The sequence below is a fragment of the Oratosquilla oratoria genome, chromosome 20 (assembly GCF_046742065.1).
Source record: "Oratosquilla oratoria isolate Oo_2021 chromosome 20, ASM4674206v1, whole genome shotgun sequence".
In the NCBI taxonomy this organism is placed as follows: Eukaryota; Metazoa; Arthropoda; class Malacostraca; order Stomatopoda; family Squillidae; genus Oratosquilla; species Oratosquilla oratoria.
In genome coordinates, this window is record NC_134796.1 from 46,481,725 (window position 1) to 46,505,501 (window position 23,777).

The window sequence follows — 23,777 nt, forward strand, 5'->3', positions numbered from 1 at the left end:
TTCCTCATTTCTATACCTAGTATTCTCTTGTATCCAATGTGTCTTTGTATGTTCTATAATCATATCAAGTAGTACATTTCCCCATAGGTCTTCTCCACCTTTCACCGTCATCTCTTCCCAGTAGATTTCTTTACAATTAAAGTCACCCATTATAACTATTCTTCCTCCATCTTCCATTATCTTGTTTAGTGTTATCCTTTTCTCTAACATACTCTTGTGTTCTCTCTCTTCCCACTTAGCCATTTTAAGGAGAAACATAATTTACCACAAACTTCCTGCTCTTCTTGTCCCTGTCTACTATTTCCATCATAATCATTTCCACTCTATTCTTTCCATATGTAACATTCCTCACATTTGTATCCTTCTTAGTCAGGAACATAACTCCACCACCTTGTTTTACTTCTCTGTTTCTAATCCAATAATTTTATGTGCCATGTCCTACAATGTTGGGTGGTAACGGACCTTTCAATTTTGTCTCTACAATTCCCATTATGTCAGGTTCTTTTTCCTTCAGGTCATCATTCAGTTCATTCAAGCCTGTTATCCACCCATCTATATTTGTGAAGGACACTTAGTTTTCAGATACCTCCATCCCGTTTTCTGTTTCCCTTCCATTTTTCTTTGCTATGAACCATTTCCACTACTCTCCAATAGAATTTCTCTTTGCCTCTGTTCTGTTCTCGTAAATTTCCTTAGCTTCTATTCTTTTTGTTTTCTCTTCCTCTCTTTCCCCTTTATTCATCTCTCATTTTATCCATACCCATTTAAACTGATCACTTTTCGCTAGTTACCCCTTTTTGATAAGACATTCTCTGCTGTCACTTGTGACCTGAATTTAACCTTAATTGGTTTGGTCTTGCCTATATTCTATTTTACCAATGTATTTCTTCAATTTCTTTCCCTATTTCTTGTTCATCTTCTTGAGCTATTTATCATACCTTGTTTACTTTTTCTTTCCCCTCTATACTTGTCCTATTTGGATTATGCTTCTCTTTCATTACTAATATAATTTTACATTTCTTTTTATCTAACAAGTCACTATATTTCCTTCTCATCACTTTATAACTGTGTCCTTAGTTTGTTCTTTCATCTATTGTTGCACTATATCTAAATTCAATTTTGCTATTCTCTGGGAGTTTTTTTCCAACCACTTACCTCTTTTGCTATGGACTCTTTTTTTTCTTTTCTTTATTATTCCTCTTTAATTCCTCATTCTCATCCTTTCTCTTAACCGTCTTTAATTCTTCTATTTAGTTAGGTTTTGATTCTCCTTTAATTCTTTGTGTAACTAGTGTTATTTGACGAAACCTAAACTCCCATGCTTCATTAATTTTTTTAGTTTCTCTTCTAGACTTACTAGTCGGGGGAGGTTGTCATCTCCTCCCTCATTAAATCCATAGAAATAATTATCTCCTCTTTCCATTGAGCTGCAATTTTCTAAATTTCTACTTTTAATAACTCTGCTAACCTGTTCGACCTTGTCTGTGTCATCTGCATACCTTCTGTTGACACATTTGATGTCCAAGGCCCTTCCCCATTTTCCTCAATAATGCCTCTCTCCTTTTTCATCACCTGCCCACTACACCACAAGCTTTCCCCTTCCCTAATACAACACAGGCATTCCCTCATCACTGAAATTTGCGTTTTTTCGGAGTTCCAATCTTCGCCGTCAATTCGACTGTGTGTGTATTTACCTAGTTGTATTTTACAGGAAGGGGAGCTATGCTCATGGTGTCCCGTCTTCATACCTTCTTTTATCTAGTCTGTTTTTAAATTCATGTATTGTTTTTGCACACACATTTTCATCTCACTTGTTCCAAACATCTATTATCCTGTGGGGAAAGCTGTCCTTTTTCAGGGGTCTTCTATAATGTCTTTTTTGATTTCCTTTCTGTGTTCTCTTGTGTCTCTATCCCGTTTAGATCCTCTCTATCAATAATTTCCATGCCTTTCATAATTCAAGTATCAAGTATCCTCTCTTCTTTGCTCTAATGTCTGTAGCTCAAGTTTTGCCAGTCTCTCATATGATAGTTCTGAGAGCATTGGTGTCATTTTCGTAATTGCTCTTTGTATTCTTTCAAGTTTTGTTATACATTTTTGGTACTTGGTAACCACTTTGTCGCTGCATACTCCAATCTTGGTCTTATCAAAGTGACTAGTATTTTTTCACCATTTCTTCATCCACGTATGTAAATGCCACTTTGATTGTTCTTATCAAACTATAAGTTTCTCCAAAAATTTTGTTTACATGTTTCTCAAGGGACATATTATTCATAATAATGACTCCCAGGTCCTTCTCATTTTCCCCTTTCTTAATTTCTTCCTCTCCCAATTTATGATTCCACCATTCTTTTTTAGTTCTCCCAAATTCCATTATACACTTCTTAACATTGAATTCCATCTCCCACTTCCTACTCCATTCCCATTCTTTATTGAGATGGCTCTGCACAACTCACAATCTTCTACAGTGTTCACTTTTTTCAGCAGTTTTGCGTCATCTACAAAGAAGCTCATATAAATTTCAATTCCTTTATCCATATCATTAATATATATATATAGCAAACATTATTGGGTCCAAAATTGCTCCTTGTGGAACTCCACTAATCACCTCATCCCAATTAGAATATTTCTTTCTTATCACCACTATCATTTGTCTTTCATGGAAAAAGTCTTCCATCCACTTCAGTAGTTTGCCCTGTATTCCTCCTGCAGTTTCTAATTTCTTTAGCAATTTCTTATGTGGCACCTTACCAAAAGTTTTTTCAGGTCTAGAGATGCACAATCACCCCCATCCTTCTCTTTCTTGTATTATATCTTTTAGTCTTGAATAGAAACATTAAGTTTGTGACATACAATCTTTCTTGTCTAAATCCAAATTGCATTGGAGTTAGAACATTCTTTTTTTTTTAAATGCCTTACCCATCTTATTTTGATCATTCTTTCACAATTTTTTTCACCGTACTTGTAAGAGACACCAGTCTATAGATAGAAGGGTCTTCCTTGTTTCCCCCTTTATATATTGGTACTATATTTGCTCTTTCCCAATCTTCTGGAACTTCTCCTTTCAATGAACTGCTTATTACACTATATATTTTGTCTGTTAGTTCATTCCTGCATTCTCTCAAAATCCAGCTTGCCATGTCATCTGATCCATGCGATTTTCTAACATTGAGATTACTCAAGTGACTCATTATTTCTTTCCTTGTTACTTGTATCTCTTTCTCCTCCCACTTGACATCTCTAAGTTGAAAGTTTTCCCTCATAAACACTGATTCAAAATGCTTGTTCATAATTTCTGCCACTTCTTTTTCCTCTGTGTATTCAACTCCTTGTCGTAATTTCACTAATTCTTGTTTGTTTTTCAGTTTGTCATTTACAAATCTGTAAAATAGTTTTGGTTGATCTTTACATTTTTCTATGACATCCTTTTCATATTTTCTCTTTTTGTCTTGGCACACTTGTACATATTGATTTCTATAACTAGTATATATTTTCCATTTTTCAGGTCTTTTGTTTTTCTTCCATTTTATCCAAGCTTTATCCCTTTTGTCTTTTAACTCGCTACATCTTTTGTTGTACCAACATTTTACATATCCTTTTTCTTGGAACATACTTTTCCACTCCTTTATCAATTTTTGTCAAAAATTTCCATTTCCCTACTGTTGTTTCCTCCTTGTGTATCCTTTCCCATTTTTTTTTAATTCTCTTTTTTTTAATAAAGATTTGTTTTTCTGTTCATCAATCTTCCCTTTCTATATTGTTCATTTTTTTCCCATGTATCTTTCCTCAGTTCCAGTTCAACTAATATGTGGTCACTTTTACTTAGTGGTGTCTTATATTCATTCCTGTCCACTATTTCAGGTTCTAATGTGATTATTTGGTCCAGCCTCGATGGTTCTTCGTTTCTATACCTAGTATTCTCTTGTATTGTGTCATTGTATGTTCTATAATATCAAGTAGTACATTTCCCCATAGGTTGTCTCTCCCTTTCAGTCATTTCCCAACAGATTTCTTTACAATTAAAGTCACCCATTATAACTATTCCTCCACCTTCCACTATCTTTAGTGTTATCCTTGTGTCTTCTATTATATTTTTGTGTTCTCTTTTTGCACAAAGCTGTTTTAGGAGGAACATAATTTACCACAAACTTCCTGCTCTTCTTGTCCTTGTCCCCTATTTCCATCATAATCATCTCTCTATTCTTTCCATTTGTAACATTCCTCACATTTATATCCTTCTTAGTCAGGAACAAACTTCACCCCTTGTTTTACTTGTTTCTAATCCAATAATTATATGTGCCATGTCTTACACTGTTGGGTGGTAATGGACATCTAAATTTTGTCACTACAATTCCCATTATGTCCGGTTCTTTTTCCTTCAGGTAATCATTTAGTTCATTCAAGCTTGTTAAACCATCTATAGTTGTGAAGGACACTTTTAATTTTCTGTTACCTCCATCCCTTTTTGTTTCCCTTCAATTTTTTTCTACTATAAACCATTTCTTTACTTTCACATTCACTATTCTCTAATAGAACTTATCTTTGACTCTGCTCTGTTTACATTTTTTCCTTAGTTTCTATTCTTTTTGTTTTCCCTTCCTTTCATCTTTATCCATCTCCCTTTTTACCCATACCCGTTTATACTGATCACTTTTCACTAGTTTCCGTTTTTGATAAGACTTTCTCTGCCGTCGTTTGTGACCTGAATTTAACCTTAATTGGTCTGGTCTTGTCTATATTGTAATTTACCAATCTATATATTTCTTCCATTTCTTTCCCTATTTCTTGTTCATCTTCTTTAACTACTTTTAAATATCTTTACTTTTTCCTTCTCCTTTACTCTTGTAGTCTACTTGGATTATTCTTTTCTTCCATTCCTAACATAATTATACATTTCCTATTTGCTAAGTCACTATATTTTCCTTCTTTCTCACCACTTTAATAACTGCGTACTTAGCTTGTTCTTTCATCTGTTGTTTCACTATATCTCCAAATTAAATTTTACTATTATCTTGGGACTTTTTTTCAACCACTCACCTCTTTTGCTATGGCCTCTTTCTTTTTATTATTCCTCTTTAATTCCTCATTCTCTTCCTTTACTTCTCTTAACTGTCTTTTTATTTCTTCAATTTCTTTAGGTTTTGATTCTGCTTTAGTTCTTCCAGTTTATCAACTCTTTGTGTAACTAGTGTTGGCTAAACCTAACCTCCCATGCTTCGTTCATTTTTGTTTTCTCTTCTAGACTTACTAGTTGGGGGAGGTTGTCATCTCCCTCATCAAATCCATACAATTATCTCCTCTTTCCATTGAGCTGCTATCATCTATATTCCTACTTGTAATACCTCTGCTCACCTGTTCAACATTATCTGTATCTGCGCACCTTTTGTTAACACCCCTTCTGTCCAAGACCAGTTCCTCCCCTTCCTCATTTTCTTCAGTTTCCCTCAATAATTATTCCCCTTCTCATTTTTCTTCACCTACCCACTACACCACAAGCTTTCCTATTCCCTACTAATACAACACAGGTACTCCCTCGTCGCTGAAATCCACGAAAATTGCGTTTGTTTTCCCGGAGCTCCAATCTTCACCGTCAATCCGAATCTGTGTGTTTGTATTTACCTAATTGTACCCATATTTACCAAATATACAGGAAAAAAGCTATGCTCACTGGATCCTGTATTTTACTCTCCAATTATATATCATAGCTAGCTTAAAATTTATGTATGGTTCCAACTTGTGGCATAAAGTGCATGCTGATCATTATTATTCCCATGTCCAGGTGTGTGATCATATATATATATATATATATATATATATATATATATATATATATATATATATATATACACAGTAATACGTCACTATACAACTGAGTTGTGTTCCCAGATGTGGGTGTTTACATGTAAATATGGGGGTTGTGTTCATGGACCAAGTCAACCGCCCCTCAATTTTTGCCTGGGGCTTTTACATACACCCAATATTTGATTTACCTACTTTATAGCACTTGGTCATATAGTGAGGTATTTATATATATATATATACACATATACAAACACACACAGGGTTGGACTGACGGTGAAGATTGGAACTCCGGAAAAAAAGCAAATTTCGTGGATTTCAGTGACAAGGGACTACCTATGTTGCATTAGTAGGAAAGGGGAAAGACCATGGTGTAGTGGGCATGTGAAGAAAAAGGAGAAGGGGGAGGGGTTACTGAGGAAAATTTAAGTAAATGAGGGAGGGAAGGAACAGTACTTGGACGTCAGAAGGGGTGTTAACATAAGATGTGCAGATGATACATTAAAGGTCGAACAGGTGAGCACAGGTATTACAAGTAGAAATACAGATAATAGCAGCTTAATAGAAAGAGGAGATAATTACTTCTATGAATTTAATGAGAGAGATGTCAATCTCCCCTGACTAGTAAGTCTAGATGGGGAGAGGGGGAGAGAGAAAAAATATGAACGAAGCATGCGAGGTTAGGTTTAGCCAACAAACACTAGTTACACAAAGAGTTGATGAACTAAAGGAGAATCAAAACCTAACAAAAGAAATAGAATTAAAAAGACAGTTAAGAGAAGTAAAGGATGATAATGAGGAATTAGAGGAATAATAAAGAGAATAAAGAGGCCACAACAAAAAAGGTAAGTGGTTGAAAAAAGTCCAAGAGAATAGCAAAATTGAATTTAGAGATAGTGAAACAGTATAGTGAAATAATGGATGAAAGAACAAACTAATGACACAAGTTATTAAAGTTGTGAGAGAGAAGGAATGTATAATTATATTAGGAATGGAAGAGAAGAATAATTCAAATAGGACTGCAAGGGTAAAGGAAAAAGTAAATAAGGTATTAAAAATAATTCAAGAAGATGAACAAGAAATAGGGAAAGAAATTGAAGAAATATATAGATTGATAAAATACAATATAGACAAGACCAGACCAATTAAGGTTAAATTCAGGTCACAAACGACAGCAGAGAATGTCTTGTCAAAAATAGGAAAACTAGTAAAAAAGTGATCAGTATACACAGGTATGGATAAAAAGAGATGAATAAAGAGAGGAAGAGAAAACAAAAAGAATAGAAGCTAAGGAATAAAACGAGAACAGAACAGTCATAGAGAAATTCTATTTTAGAGAATGGATATTAAAGTGAGGAAATGTTTCATAGCAGAGAAAAACGGATGGGAAACAGCAAACAGGATAGAGCTAACAGAAAATTAAAGGAATGAACTGAATGATTACCTGAAGGGAAAAGAACCAGACATAATGGGAATTGTAGTGACACAATTGAGAGGTCCATTACCACTCAACAGTGTAGGACATGGCACATATGATTATTGGATTAGAAACAGTGAAGTAAAACAAGGGGGTGGAGTTATGTTCCTGACTAAGGATATAAATATGAGGAATGTTACATATGGAAAGAATAGAGTGGAAATGATTATGATGGAAATAGTAGACAGGGACAAGAGCAGAAAGTTTGTGGTAAATTATGTTCCTCCTAAAATGGCTTTGTGCGAAGAGAGAACACAAAAATATGTTAGACACAAGGATAACACTAAGATAATGGAAGATGGAGGAAGAATAGTTATAATGGGTGACTTTAATTGTAAAGAAATCTACTGGGAAGAGATGACAGTGAAAGGTGGAGACAATCTATGAGGAAATGTACTATTTGATATTATAGAACATACAATGACACAATGGATACAAGAGAATCTTAGTATAGAAATGAGGAAGAACCATTGAAATTGGACCTAATAGTGGACAAGATTGAATATAAGACACCACTAAGTAAAAGCGACCACATATTAGTTGAACTGGAACGAAATGAGGAAAAATACATGGGAAAAAACAAACAATATTGAAAGGAAAGAGTGATGTATGGAAAAACTAATTTTGATCAAATAAGAGAATTAAAAATATTGGGAAAGGACACACAAGAGAAGAGAAATGGAATTTTTTTTTACAATTTATAAAGGAGTGGAAAAGTATATTCCGAGACAAAAACAAGAAAAAGTATATGTAAACATGTTGGTACAACAAAAGATGTAGCGAGTTAAAAGACAAAAGGGATAAGGCTTGGATAAAATGGAAGACAAAAGACCTGAAAAATGGAAAATATATACTAGTTATAGAAATCTATATGTACAAGTGTACCAAGAAGAAAAGAGAAAATATGAAAAGGATGTCATAGAAAAATGTAAAGATCAACCAAAACAATTTAATTGATTTGTAAATGACAAACTAAAAAACAACCAAGAATTAGTGAAACTACAACAAGGAGTTGAATACATAGAGGAAATAGAAAGGGCAGAAATTATGAACAAGCATTTGAAATCAGTGTTTACAAGGGAGAACATACAACTGGAGATGTTGAATGGAAGGAGAAAGTTCTCCCTGTGAAAGAGATACAAGTAACAAGGAAAGAAATAATGAATCACTTGAGTAACCTTGATTTTAGAAAACTGCATGGTCCAGATGATATGGCAAACTGGATTTTGAGAGAATGCAGGAATGAACTAACAGACAAAATACATAGTCTAATAAGCAGTTCATTGAGCGAAGGAAAAGATCCAAAAGATTGGAAAAGAGCAAATATAGTAGCAATATATAAAGGAGGAAACAAGACCCAAAACCATATATCTCTCTTACAAGTATGGTAGCTAAAATTTGGGAAACAATTACCAAAATTGGATGGGTAAGGCAGAGGAGAAAGAAAAAAAAAAAAAAAAAAAAAAAAAAAAAATGTACTAGATCCAAGGCAATTTGGATTTAGACAAGGAAGATCATGTGTCATAAACTTGATGTGTTTCTATTCAAGACTAATAGATATAATACAGTTAAGAGATGGATGGGCTGATTGTGCATTTCTAGACTTGAAAAAAGCTTTTGATAAAGTGCCACATAAGAAATTGCTAAAGAGATTAGAAACTGCAGGAGGAATACATAAGGAACAATTTTGGCCTCAATAATGTTTGCTATATATATTAATGATATGGATAAAGGAATTGAAAGTTATATGAGTTTCTTTGTGGATGCAAAACTGCTGAAAAAAGTGAACACTAGAAGATTGAGAGTCGCTGCAGAGTGAATCTCAATAAAGTATGAGAATGGAGTAGGAAGTGGGAGATGGAATTCAATGTTAAGAAGTGTAGTATAATGGAATTTGGAAGCAAGAAAAGAACAGTGGGATCATATAAATTGGGAGGAAGAAATTAAAAAAAAGTGGTACATGAGAAGGACCTGGAGTCATTACTATGAATACGTACCGAGAAACTTATAAACAAAATTTTTGGAGAAACTTATAATTCAATAAGAACAACCAAAATGACATTTACATATGTGGATGAAGAAATGGTGATGAAAATACTAGTTACTTTGATAAGACCAAGATTGGAGTATGCAGCAATGTGGTCACCAAGTACAAAAAATGTATAACAAAACTTGAAAGAATACAAAGAACAATTATGAAATTGGGACCAACACTCTCAGAACTATCACATGAAGAGAGACTGGCAAAACTTGAGCTACAGACATTAGAGCAAAGAAGAGAGAGAGGAGACTTGATAACTATTTATAGACTCATGAAAGGCATAGAAATTATTGATAGAGAGGATATAATAAAATGGTATAGTAGAGATACAAGAAGACATGGAAAGAAAACCAAGAAAGACAGTTATAGAAGAGATATGAAAAAGAACAGCTTTCCTCACAGAATAACAGACGTTTGGAACAAGTTAGATGAAAATGTGGTGTGTGCAAAAACGATAAACGAACTTAGAAACAGTCCAGATAAAACGAGATATGAAGACGGACACCAAAGCATAGCTCCCCTTCCCATAAAATACAACTGGGTAAATGCATATACTGTGCATTCACTGACCAAGTAACATTTACCCAACTGTCATATACAGAAAACGAGCCAAGCTCATGAGGTCCCACTCTGCTTTTCCATTACCCAAATTTGGCTTTAAATTCACTTGTCACAGGGTTACAATTCATATGCACTAATGTATTACTTGGACCTTTTTGTGGGGGCACTCCTATGGACCAGACCTATTAATCACACAATTTGGGAAATTTTCAACAAATGCCCCTCCCCCCCCTACTTTCTGTTGCTTGCCTGAATCTATCATTATCACTTCTAGGATATCAAGCTCCTCTCTTTTCTCTCTCCTTGTGGTTGTGGTGGTAATGGTGGCAGGCGAGGGAATGTTGCCACCCTGTTCCAATGTGTTGTAAAAGGAAAAGGGGAGGGAGTAAGGATTTTCTCCTGTGAAGATTCAAAACAAGAGTGTATGGAAAAAGCAAACCAAAAACCTTGTAATTGGGTCAGTGAATGTGCATTGATATAGGACAGTGAAAAAAGGAGACTGGCAGAATGTTGAAGAAAATGAAAATGGGTACATAAGCACAGAAACAAAACTGAAAGGGAAAGGTAAAGACCATTTGGGGGCATGGTAGAATATCAGGAGTGGTGAGAGAGGGCAAGTAAAGGGATGCATGTGGTTGTGTGGAAATGTTAGTTAGAATGTGGGTGCAAATGACTGGACAATGTGAAGGAGAAACTGGTTTTGACATATAAATGAGCATGTGGAGAGTATCAGAAGTGTGAAAGAAATTATGATGTTAAACATAGTGCGAAGAAAGACATACAAAAGTATACCTGAGCCAGGGTGGTTAGCAAAATATTGATGGATTGACGATTTAAGTTGTAGTGCCACAAGAAGAGAATTGAAAGAGTTCTGGACAAGAATGTATTTGAGGAAAGATTAGCACAATCACTGATCATCTACAAAGAGACAGTAGGTCTAAGTGGAGGTGGGATTGAAAGTGAACAATTTGAATGTGACTGGGAAAACAGAAGAATATCAAAGGAAACTAAGTTATGGAATATAGTGAATAAGAAATGGGAAGTGGTAATATTAGAATATGCGCTTCAAAGAGGATACATTTAAGTATGCAAAGACCTTATGTTGAAACAAAAGTAAAGGCAGTGATTGCTGTACTGAATGAGGTGAGGGCAACAGAAACAATGGCAAGTTGTGCATACAAGGATTGGCTGCAAAAAATTAAAGAGGAAGCATATGAGAGGCATATAGTTCAGGGTGGAATTAATTCACAAGGAAAGCGTGGAATGGGTCTAAGGTGGGATAACTGTTTGCCTGAGGGGAAGCGGGAGGAAGGGAAGGAGGGAAGGGGAGGAGGAGAGTTGGGCAGAGGACAAGATAAGGGGAGCAGATGGATAGATGTTACAAGAAGTGAAGGTTGTGCAAGGAAGATGGTCAAGTATTTCAAGGTGTACGTGACATATGAGAAGTCTAATTGTGGCAGTGGATGATGCTTGGTGATTTGGAGATTCATGTAGTTATGGCAAAAGAAAAAATATAAGTAGCACTAAATCGAGTCTTGGCACCTCGTTTAGACAGTTGTCATGTGGAATAAATGACAAGGTGCTAATTAGAGAATGAGTGGTTAACAATGTTAATGTGAATGTTTTATGGGAAGGAGGAGTACTAATGAATTGGAGAACAGTAAGCAGTTCCATTATCCAAAGGGAAGGGAGACCAGGATGAATGTACAGTAATTCTTGAGTCATCAATCTATCGAGGTCAGTAAAGTGTATGGTCATGTCATCTGAAAGGATTTGGGAAATGATGTAAATGATGAGTGATATGGATTTAAGAGAACGGGTGGCATAGATATTGACATGAAAATAGTTACAAGAAATAGTTATTTGGGGATGAATTCAAGATGGGTTGTGTAAAATAGTGATTGTACCCCAGAAATTTTATGGAGCTGAGACGACTTGGATTATACAAGAAGAAAGTAAGTCTGAACATTACAGAGATTAAGTGTTTCAGAATATGGTATGCGTTACAAGTATGTAAAATGTCAGAAATATGGAGGTCAAGCAGAAAGCTGGGATGGAAAGAGTTGTTGGACTGAGTAGATCAGTGTGATGCTTTGAGCACATGGAAAGCATTAACAAGAAAGTCGAGCACCCTTGAGCAGAAAACAGAAGTAGATGGAGTAAACTCAGGCGGAAGACCAAAAACAACAAGAAGGGAGGCCTTTGCATGCAAAATGAATAGGCAAGATGATGAATGGATGAGAGCCTAAGTGGATGTTCTCATCTGCTCTGTAAATCATTGTGTGGAAGGGGAGATTTGCCATACAATGAAACAGTGGGCACAGACCTGCTCTAACTCTGCTGTGCTGTGGAAGCAGTGCCTTGAACTCATGCAATGTGGCAGGGAAAAAAGAGATGACCCTCTATCCACGAAATGCTGAGATAAGAAGGGTGTTCATTTTTTCCTTTTTATGTAGTGGGTGTGCTCTAATTTTCTCACTGCACACACCCTCTAACTTTATTCTACTGAACAATGCAAACACACACCAACCATATACCAAAAGGCTCTTTGCCCTATAAAAGGAATGGCATACAAAAGGCATACCCAACATTCACCCATTTCCTGTCCTCTCAGCTCTTTGTGGATAAAGGGTCATCTCTAAATAAACGCCTGCCCATTCCTCGGGTTAGAAACAATGCAGCAAGACACAGCACCTCCATAGCAAGCCCTGACAGCCAAAGCTAGCCTACCCATTTCATAACATGGCTACTCTCCCTCTTCATCCAATCAAGAATCAACTGAGCATACAAAATCCCTTGAGGCCACATAAAACTCTCATCCATTCACAACCATTCTCTACTCACAATCCTCTTGCTCTCCCTTCCTTGACAAACATATCTCTTGTTGAAACCAAGGCCACTCCTTTACCCCATTCATCCATTCCATTCTTGGTCTTCACTCCTAGTTTACTCCATCCACCTTGGTCCTCCACACTCCTTTAACAAGTTTTTTCCTCATTCATTCTATGTGCTCAAATTATAAATCTTTGATTAACCTCATCTTTTTTGTGTTCAGCCACAGATACCTGATTCTCACGACACTTTCCCTCAGACATTCACTTGATTCCCTTACTCTATAATCAACCTCCACTAATTCCCCTGCTCAAACTCTCTGCTACATGTGACAGCATTAAAGATCTTCATTTCCAACAGCCTTTCTCAACGTCTCCAACTCAGTGCCACCCTCTCCCTTGACACATCTCATCACCACACCTTGATCTCTATTCTCTCATACATTCTCCCAAACTCTACTAGCTTCCTCAGCACCTCTGATCCAGCCACAAGCAAGAACTGGCCCACCCCTCCCACTACCCCAAAATCTCACTTACCAGCCCCAAACCAGTGTTTACCTCCTGTACAACCTATCCATGTACATAATACACAACCATGGTGAAACCTAACATTGTACTCCAAATCATTCTCTCCATTCCCCACCCTAATGCAAGCTTTACTTATGCAAATACTTTTCCAAGTATCTTTCCTCTTTTGCTATCAATTTTGTTTCACAGTTTAATGGTGGCTTTTTACTTATGCCCACTTTTTTGTGCAAAATGAATAATTCAAGGCCTGACTACACATCTTCCTGTAACATGTCACTATAGCCTGTCTCTCACTTTCACCATCTTTGCATAACTAAATGACTGTAAATGGGTCAACCTTATTGTGATTTACAGTAAACTGGCTACCCCCCCTTTTTTCAAATTCCTTCCCCAAAGTTTTTCTATAGGTGGCTATATCTGTATGTAATGCTGCGTGTTCATGTGCCCTGTACATGTGAGAATTACCACATTGTTCAAAGGAAAAGGAACAATACTTTGAAATCCTGGGTTCCCTTTCTTATTCTCCAATTATCTTACCTAGATTAAAATTCATTATGGTTCCAAATTAACGTGTGTGCATGGATACATGGTTAGAATTATGCTCAAGGGATCCTGCAGGTATATATCCGCTTATCAAACTTTGCCATAAATTAATATTGGCCCAAATAATTCCTTCCGTGTTCTCTAAATTAAAAAGTATTTTTCTTTCATCCCACAGTAACAAATCCTGTTTGTTCATGTTTTTTGTGCATGTGTGTAATCTATCTAGTAATATACTGTACAGGATAAGAGCTATGCTCATAGGATTACATCTCTACATTTCCACTGGTCAATCCTGAACCATCTTAATGACTGTACTATTCCTTCACCCAAACAATTCCATCAAATCAATAACCATATATGTAAAACTCTACAACAAACCAGGTTTTTGATGATACTTTTCATGTTATTGTCCATATTGTAGAATGCTACTGTTATATTCTTCAGTAAGTCTCCCCACTGATCCTTTTAATTACAAACACCTATGGGCCTACAATAGTTACTACCCACAATACACACAATTTTTCCTCATTAATCTGTCCCACAGATTGTCACATTCATTCCAGTAAATTCCCCTCAAAATTTCCTAAACATTCCTACTTATATTACATTCTATTTCTTTGTTATTAATCCAATTTTTTCTTGATCCAAGATGGTCCTATTGTAGGCCCTATGGTCTCTTGCAACCCACCAACTACTAAATTAACATACGAGCTTCCTTTCATGTGTGCATATGTACATGTGCTTCCCCACCCATCACAAGAGTCGTACATCTTGCCAACCAGTGTCTACGTCATACAGTAGTAATAATTGTTGCCTAAGTTTCACCAACTAAATTACACCCCCAATATAGCAATCGATGGCCTTTGTGCCCTCCACAGGTCCCTCCATGAAGAAATGAACTTTTTTTTTTTGTATCATAGTGTAGCTTTGATTTTTGTCACCTGATGCAGTCATCCCAATGGACTTGTTTTCTGGTTCATAACACCACAGGCCATGTCAATCCTGCATGGAACTTCCTGACATAACCCCCCACTTCTGTGCACTACGCTACTTATTCGTGAAACTTTCCAAGACATCAGTCCTCCTGCATTAGCACCAGGAATAGAGCTAACAGAGCATTAGGTTTCATTGCTAGGACAATTATGAATTAAAGTTATGAGGTAATGGACATGGAACTACCTATTGTAGGCCCTATGGTCTCCTGCAGTCTCCTTCATTCTTATGTTCATACCACATGCATGGTCCAACTGACCTGTACCATCCAGTAAGGCCTTGACAACTAGACCTTGGTCTTAGTCCAAGAGACCTGGAGTCCCATTAATCTCACCACCCATTTGAGTGACCCAAAGGTTGCAACCAGAACTTGATAATTCTACAAGTAGACAAGAACCAGTGTAAGAAATATGCTGGGATGAGAACACACCCCTGCCTTCTAAACTGATAAGAAACTAGCCATGCCTACCCCATATTTCAAAGTACTCTTGTCCGAGAGTACTAGAAGGTAAGTTAATAATCCTTGCAGGAAACCTATGGATCTGTGAAGATTTCAGAGCACCCCACATTTAAGTAAGTGTTGTCTATCAACATGGGGTACAACCAACATCTGTTGAAATTCCAGTTGTTGCTCCAAAAGAACAAAGAAATTTCATCAGGTGCAACTAATTGAGATGAACCTTGACTGGGAGTAAATATGTACTAGCAAAAGAAAACCTTGCCCAACACATTGAGGTAACTGGTGCAATCTTGCCAGTCCTCTTTCCTTTTCCAAATAGGGATAACCAGCCCATTTTCCCAGAGGGAATGATACTAGACTGCTATGTGGTAGACAGCACAACATGCAACCAACAGATTATGGCCATATCTCCAGCTTTCAGCAACTCTGTTGAGGTTGATGCTAGCTGGCTGCTTAGGAGGTTAGCCTCATACAAACACTGAAAGTAATCTATCACCAAACTCAAACAATTATATATGCCTGACACTATTAGCCTATCACAGTTCAGATAATACTCATCTGGGTCACACATTTAGAGCATTCTTTTCTGCTTAGTAAACATGTCTGAAATGGACCTTCATATCCTCAACAATTTCCAACCTCTCTTTATTCTTCAAGAGCCCTAATCTAACTTCAGTCTTGTGTTGGTCCTGGCCAATCTTAAAGCATGTCTTTAGGGTTTTATTTTGTATGGTCTGTAGGATGTGTCAAAGATTTGGGCCCCATGTGGGACTCACATAATTCTTTGCCGAGTGCTTATGTTGTTTGTTTACTGTACTGTAGTGGAAGTTTCTTCATTCTGTCTGGAGGTTGTTCCTGCAATTGAATAAGTGCGTCAAGTCTAGATGTGAATTTTGTCCTTATGTTTGTGATGTGTTGTTTGAATAAAATGGATGTAACACATGTTATACCAAGGATCATGTATGTATGTGTGTGGTGTGAGTGTGTTGCTGATAAAGAGGCAAGGTATGTATTTGTGTTTTACAATCCAATTTGTAAAGTATGGCTGCATATTTGGTTGAGGCTATTCTATCTGTAGTGATCCAGGTGGTGAGTGCATTGAGGTATGGTTGTGTCATTTCTGTGTATCCATGTAATTGTTATATCTTCTGTATAAGACGACTTTAATTTCTGAGGCGAGTGTTAGGTGTAAACCATGCATGTATTGATGAAAAGGTGTGGGAGGTAGAACCAAGCCCTGTGGTATTCTGTTTCTAAAGTTTCTGGTGTGTGATGACTGGCATTGATGGTATAAGGTATGATATGCAACAAAGGCCTGCCATGGTGCTGATATACTTTATCAGTAGTAAGATGGCACTGGTAAGGACTGGAATAGTGTGAGGATTGTGTTGGCAGCTGATAAGGACAGGCAGTGATGATGAGCAAACTGGGCAGACTAGGACGAGGGAACTAACATGAAAGAGGAAACAAATGGATGTCGCATGGGTGTGAGATGGGTAAATTGTGGGTACATGCCTTGGCTGGTAACCTCCACAATGGTGATGATATACATGCACTAAAATTTTGTCAGTGTGTGTAAATGTGTGTAGATTGATGTATATGTACTACAATTTTATCACAGCGTGTTTGTTTAGTTATTTGTAGCATACAGGTTATGAGCTATACTCATTCGGTCCTGCATGCGCTCCTACAGGTTAATTACTTCTTAAAATTGTCCATGTTATTCAACTGAATCATACCTTCTTCAAAATAATTCTGCAAGTCAGTATTCCCATTAAGAAAATTATATCCTTGATTGTCCTCTAAACTTCTTGTCTTTTTCAGTTCTATGTCCTCTAGGTTTCCAGTGTTCCTACACTAGGCTTCTTTGTAAAGTACACGCACACCTCTAATTCTTCTCTTCTCTAATGTTGGTAGCCCCAAGATATTCAGAAATTTTGTATGTTCTTATTGGTCCTTCCAGTAATTTTTTGGGCATGTATTTCTGGTGACAAAATTTCCACAATCATCACTCCCACATCCCTCTAATCTTTAACTCTTGTAATATGTATGTGTGTTTGTGCGTGTGTACGCACGCACGAGTTTGTTGTTTGTTTCATCTTACGTTTAATTCACAACTTTTTCTACATGTATGTAATGAAATACTGTGGGTCGGCTTTGCAATCAATTAATACTTTGTCCCTTGTCCCTCTCACCAAACACCTTCAGCCTTCAGGAAACCAGTGACAGTCTCTAGGTAGGCCAAGTCTCTTTGGGAAGACAGACCATGTTGCCTAGGTACTGTTGGTGTGGGTCACTGCAGTATAAGGGGTTCTCTGTCGTGTATTTACCTAGTTGTATGTTTTGGGAATAGCCTATGCTCATAGTGACCAGCCGTTGTATCTTTCAGCATTAAGTTTGTTCTTAAATTCTTGTACAGTTTTTGCACTCGCTGTTTCCTCACCCAATTTATTCCAGATATCTACCACTGTGTGGAAAGCTATTCTTTTTCAGATATCTTCTATAACTAATCCTTTTAAAAGTTTCTTTTCGTGTCCTCTTGTTTTTCTTTTATCCCACTTTAGTAAATCATCTCTATCAATTGTGTGCGCATGTGTATTACACACACACATATATATATATATATTGGTCCAGTTTGAATTGGTGTGCAGGCCTATTCTGTGTTTGTACTGTTTTAATGCTGAATGTCTTAAGTGCAGGAAAACTAGTGTTATCCTAATCAGGTGTGTGTGTGTTTCTGTGATGCTTATGTCTGGAGGTTGTTGTAGAAGTATTGAATTTGGTGGTATGTCTTAAAGGGTTTCTTTAGTGATCCAAGTGTGTATGTGTTTTTCTGTGTATATTTTGGAAGGTTCATGTGGTGAGTTGTGCTAGAGTAGTATAGTGTTAGGTTATCTTTCTATTGCATTCTGTTGGTGGTGCTTGTGAAATGCAGTTTAAAGGTTGTGTGGTGTTTAGAGTTTTCGTGTAGAATTGTGTTCCTGCCATTTTCATGCAATGTTCTTTGGGTCTCTGTGTATGTATATATATGTGTATATACATATATATATACATATATATGTATATATATATATATATTAAAGCTGTGTATATATCTTTTAAATGTTGTGGTGTACTGGGGATATAATCTGACATGTTTTTGGAATAGCATCTTGCAAAGGATTTTATGTCCTGTGGCCACTTTTTTTTTTTTTATCTGAATCAAAATCAACCATTAATCCAGATACTTTCAATGAAAAGGAATTGCCACTAAAATCATGGCATAATTGTGAAGCGTTGAACATTCATCGTTTCCATGCTCACTTCAAGGTCATTATCAAAAACATATTAATTTTCCATAAAAACACCTTTTGGCTTTTAAAAAGAAACATGAAATTGGGGCAATCATAGCAAGTCACTAGCATCACCTTCATCTATCACTGTACACAGAAAACTTTTAGTCATGTCCATCAGCTGAAGCAATTTTGTGTTTGATGTCTTCCACAATGTGGTCATGAATACAATATAATTTTTTAATATTGCCTGTTGAAAGTTGGGGTGGGATACCTTACATGCCATCAAGTATGGTACATTTATATATATATATATATATATATATATATATATATATACATACATATATATATATATATATATATATATATATATATATATATATATATCATCCAGGAGGTGCTCAGATGAGAGGGAGGGTGGGAGGGGTGTGGAGTGTATTTAGGGGATGAAATGGGTGGGAGTGTTTTTATGCCTTTTGCTTTTTGGCTACCTCCCTTGAAAGGGGGAAAAAGCCTTGGTATATGTATGTATGTGTGTGTGTATATATATATATATATATATATATATATATATATATATATATATAAATATATATATATAAATTATAATATTTACCATGTCAAACTGGCTTTAACCAAAACTCAAATTCTTCTCTTTCATTTCTATAATTTCTTCACTTCCCAAGAAAACCTGTGATAACCTCTTTGTATTTTTGATCATTTCCAATGCTTTTTCACTCTTACATACATACTAATATCTATTTCCTTTTATATGGAGTACGGCTGAGTCAAAAATCCATCCACCTTAGCAATGAAACTTTTTTCACATTGGGAATGCCCTCAATCCTGACATATTGTCATTTCAAATTATTCTCTATTCTTCCAGTATGAATTTCAACAATAATAATTTGGTGCATCAAGGATTGTTATTACTATTATTTTTGGGAAGGCCCAAACTCAAATTCTGTAAATGTAGACAACACTTTGGTGAGTTCCCCCCCCCACCTGAATTTTTAATATTAAAGAGATGTACTCTGTAGCACAAATATGATGATTCCAATTTAAGTGAAGTACATGTTCTCACTTTAGTTTTTTTTTCTAGAATATTGGGCAAAAGTAATAATTAATCTTACATTTAGATTTACCCTCAATGTGTTGAATATACTTCTGCCACTAGAATAATGCTTTCTGCTATGTACATGTGTACATGTGGCAGGTTTCTTGACTTCTACAATGAGGTAATAAAAGAACAAATGGAGGTGGTGCTTCAGTCCCCCAACATCCCCAGGATCCGCCACTATTTGAGAAGTACTTGGGGGGAATGGTTTTCTACAGATTTAGGTACATCCAGTCAACTCATCAACCTCTCTCTTGTACTTTTGTCCTTGAGTAAAATCTTTCTCATTTGAGACAATCTTTTATTTCTGAATCCAAATGTGTTATCTCCCCAAAATCTCCAAGAAGCAATGACAGGTGTATTGGTCCTGCAAGATGGATGGCAGAAAGAACCATCTCTCAACTGACCATTTTCAACATCACCCACTTTCTTACTCCATTCAAAAGTGCAGACCTAATGGGCTGAAACTCCATCCCAATCGAGCCTAATCTTTCTTATCAACTTTTGCTGTTTTTCCTCCCCCTTTAAGAACAGCTGACGACTGGTGAGAGCTCCCTCCCTTCTACTTTCAACCACTGACATGGAAACAAGCTTACAGTCCAAAATTTCTTCCCTGAGCATGAGGACTGATGTTTGCAATTGCAGGCCTGTAGGTGTTCAGTGAAAGTAAGTCAACAATTTATTCAACTTCACTAGATTAGAATCTAATCCATCTGTTTCACAATTCTTTTGCATTACCTAGATATGATGCTGACCAGAAAATTGAAATTAAGGTCCTTACACCCTTCTTTACATTTTGATACCACACTGATCATCTTCCAATCCTAATGTACTTTCCCATCCATAATGCACATTTAGGCAATAAATTTAAGTTCCCAAATTCTCTGTATCCAATTATAGATCCTGCTAAGCCCGGGTTTTCCTCACATAAGTCTTGAGGCCCCTTCAGTGATGCACACATGTGTGAATTTTTTTTCATCAAGTGTGTTGGACTTATGATCAATAGTTACTACCCTCCCAGATGAGAGCTTGGAGCTCATACATGGCCTGACCTACAGGAAATTATGCAAATTTGCATGCACACACAACTCTGCCCTCCAAAGCAATACATAGATGTTCAAAAATTTTCAGCCCTGGGTAGGACTAACTCTGATCAATGAATTTGCAGTTGAAAATGGTACTCCTGCACCTTCTGAGTCAGTGTGTGCATACTAATAGTTCTAGTTCTGTCAATGGGAAATTAAGACAGAAGTCTAAGTGGATGGAAAGGTCAAATCAAGAGTATCCACTAAGATGGAAACAAGCAAAAATATATCCTGTATTCAGTGAATAAAATTGTGTAAAGAAGAAATATAGTCAATAACGTTGGGTTTAAAGACATGGAAGTAGAGAAATATACAAATTAATGGAAACAATGGATGTAAGAAAAGCTCCTAGACTAGACCTGACAACATCAAACTGGTCTGTCAAAATAGGAAAAACTTGAAAACATAGTGGTGGTGGTGGTGAGATGCACAAAGCAGGTGGTGCCACATTTGCACTATACACTTTAAAGCCCGCTGAGGCATCTAACAATTACCGTGAAATGTGCGACTTGAATCTGTGACTTGGAAGACAAGACCCACACCACATTTTGGAGTGTGCCAACAGTGCACTGGCAAGCATGATTCACTACATGTGTTCAATTCATGAACCAGTTGACAGTTGAGTATGAGAAAACACTACACAACATACAAGCGGACTCTTTGTAGAAGAAAAAAATCAGATTGGGCGATCCCTAGTTCCCTTACTCTGTACAATTTAGTTGCCTTCTATGACATGCCACAAATGATTCACTGAGTAATGAAAGCAAATAAATGCCACAAGAAAAAGATATCTGGGGATGAATGCTGAGAAGACTGTAAGAGTGATATGGTGTATAGCAATGTATGATGCAGAATCTGAATTTGAAAGGACCACAGGGGAAGATCCTAAATGTGTCTGACATATTTGAGTACAGATGGGGTTACAAGGATGGATTAGGTGAAAAATGTAGTGTTGAGGTGGAAAGTTGGTATAGAAAGCAAGCAGACAGACAAGGTAATCAATCAACCTATAGCCCAAAATGAGTCTTGCACTCACAACTCTCAAGTACTTGACATTAACCACTGGATTGACCCATATGCCACTTAAAAGAAGAAATGTGTTACATTCTGGATAAGGCTAGGGTGGGACTGTGTAGGATTTGGCATTCATGTTGTCTATGTGATGACTGCATTTGTGGTAGCTTATTTTTTGCAGCCATGCCTATTCTATGTAAGCACAGTTTTTTTGGTGTATGGTGACCTGAATACAGTCTTGTTGGCATGGTTCTTGCTTCTCTTGGAGCATATAATGAAGGATTTCCTGAGTGATGCATGAGAACTGATGTCAGGAGAGGAGGAATGGCAGTGACTAGTTTAGCCTGAAACTGGTGCCTGCATGTTCGGATTTACATACACGTTGCATAATACATGCTACACTAATGTTTGCAGATGATGCTACGATCATGAAAAGATATATAAACAACTGCAAATCGATATAAAAGATTTTGCCAATTATTATTTCTAGAGCCAAGCTAAGTTCCAATGCCAAAAAATGTACTGTACTCTACATGGGCAAAAATAAGAATGTGCATCAATGAATTACACTGAGAAATGTGACAATATCAAAAGGGAATAATTTGGGAGAATTGGTCATGGACACTGTCTCCCAGCAAACATCAGCATGCACTCCTGAGCAAGACTTACAGATTGTTTACGAATATGAGAGTAGCTTCTTAGTTCATAGGCAATATAATAAAGTGGTAGGAGAGGAGGAGGAGGAACTTCACATATGGGTAGAAACAACACTAAGTGTGTGTGTGCATTTTTAACTTTCAATGTCTATGAGCAGCTATATTTGTGGAATCCTATCAAATTTAGCTCTAAACCAAGGTTCTTTATATATTTTCCTCTTTGGATATTCCAAGCACTGTCATATCTAGATACAAAACTGTTTCTCCATATCATTCACCCAGCTTCATTTTCATTCCCCCCCTACCCCTTTCCTTATGACTTCTTCATCCCACACTAAAGGTTTCCCTCTCAACTTCATTTTCAACACAACAATCTCCTGTGTGTGTGTGCTTTTGTTTCACCACCATGGTCTTGGATCATGTGTTGGATTCATGAACAACAGCTATTTGTGCATGTATGTATATGTAATTTTGGTGATGGGTGGAGTAGGATGAGAGAGAGAGAGAGAGAGAGAGAGAGAGAGAGAGAGAGAGAGAGAGAGAGAGAGAGAGAGAGAGAGAGAGAAAGGAGAAAGAAAGGAAGAGAGAGAGAAAGGAGAAAGGAAAGAGGAGGGGGGAGAGAGAAAGGAGAGAGGAGGGGGGAGAGAGAGAAAGGAAAGAGGAGGGGGGAGGGGGGAGGGGGAGGGAGAGAGAGAGGGAGAGAGAGAGAGGGGGGGGGAGAGGAAGAGAGAGAGAGAAGGGGGAGGGAGGAAGAGAGAGGAAGAGAGAGGAGGGGGAGGGAGGAAGAGAGAGGGAGAGAGAGAGGGAGGGGGAGAGAGAGAGAGAGGAGGAGAGAGGAGGAGAGAGGAGGAGAGAGGGGGGGAGAGAGAGAGAGAGAGAGAGAGAGAGAGAGAGAGAGAGAGAGAGAGAGAGAGAGAGAGAGAGAGAGAGAGAGAGAGAGGGGGAGGGAGAGGAGAGAGAGAGAGAGAGAGAGAGAGAGAGAGAGAGAGAGAGAGAGAGAGAGAGAGAGAGAGAGAGAGAGAGAGAGAGAGAGGGAGAGAGAGAGAGAGGGAGAGAGAGAGAGAGAGAGAGAGAGGGAGAGAGAGAGAGGGAGGGAGAGAGAGAGAGGGAGGGAGAGAGAGAGAGAGGGAGGGAGAGAGAGGGAGGGAGAGAGAGAGAGAGAGGGAGAGAGAGAGAGAGAGAGAGAGAGAGAGAGAGAGAGAGAGAGAGAGAGAGAGAGAGAGAGAGAGAGAGAGAGAGAGGACAGACAGATGAGGGGGTTCTTATGTTATTTGTAAAGTAGTATTCTGAAGATACTGTAGTTCAGTTTATGATAGGTCATTGAATTTATTGAACCAGCAACATCAAATTTTCATTTTCCCCATAAGATGGCAATGTGAACGCTGAATGGATATAAA

General features: G+C 37.2%; 1 protein-coding gene across 24 annotated transcripts in view; it reads right to left on the reverse strand.

The window, feature by feature from the left end:
* The window catches only part of LOC143036544 (uncharacterized), a 93,611-nt gene that overhangs the window by 55,782 nt on the left and 14,052 nt on the right, over positions 1-23,777 (reverse strand). The window lies entirely within an intron of this gene.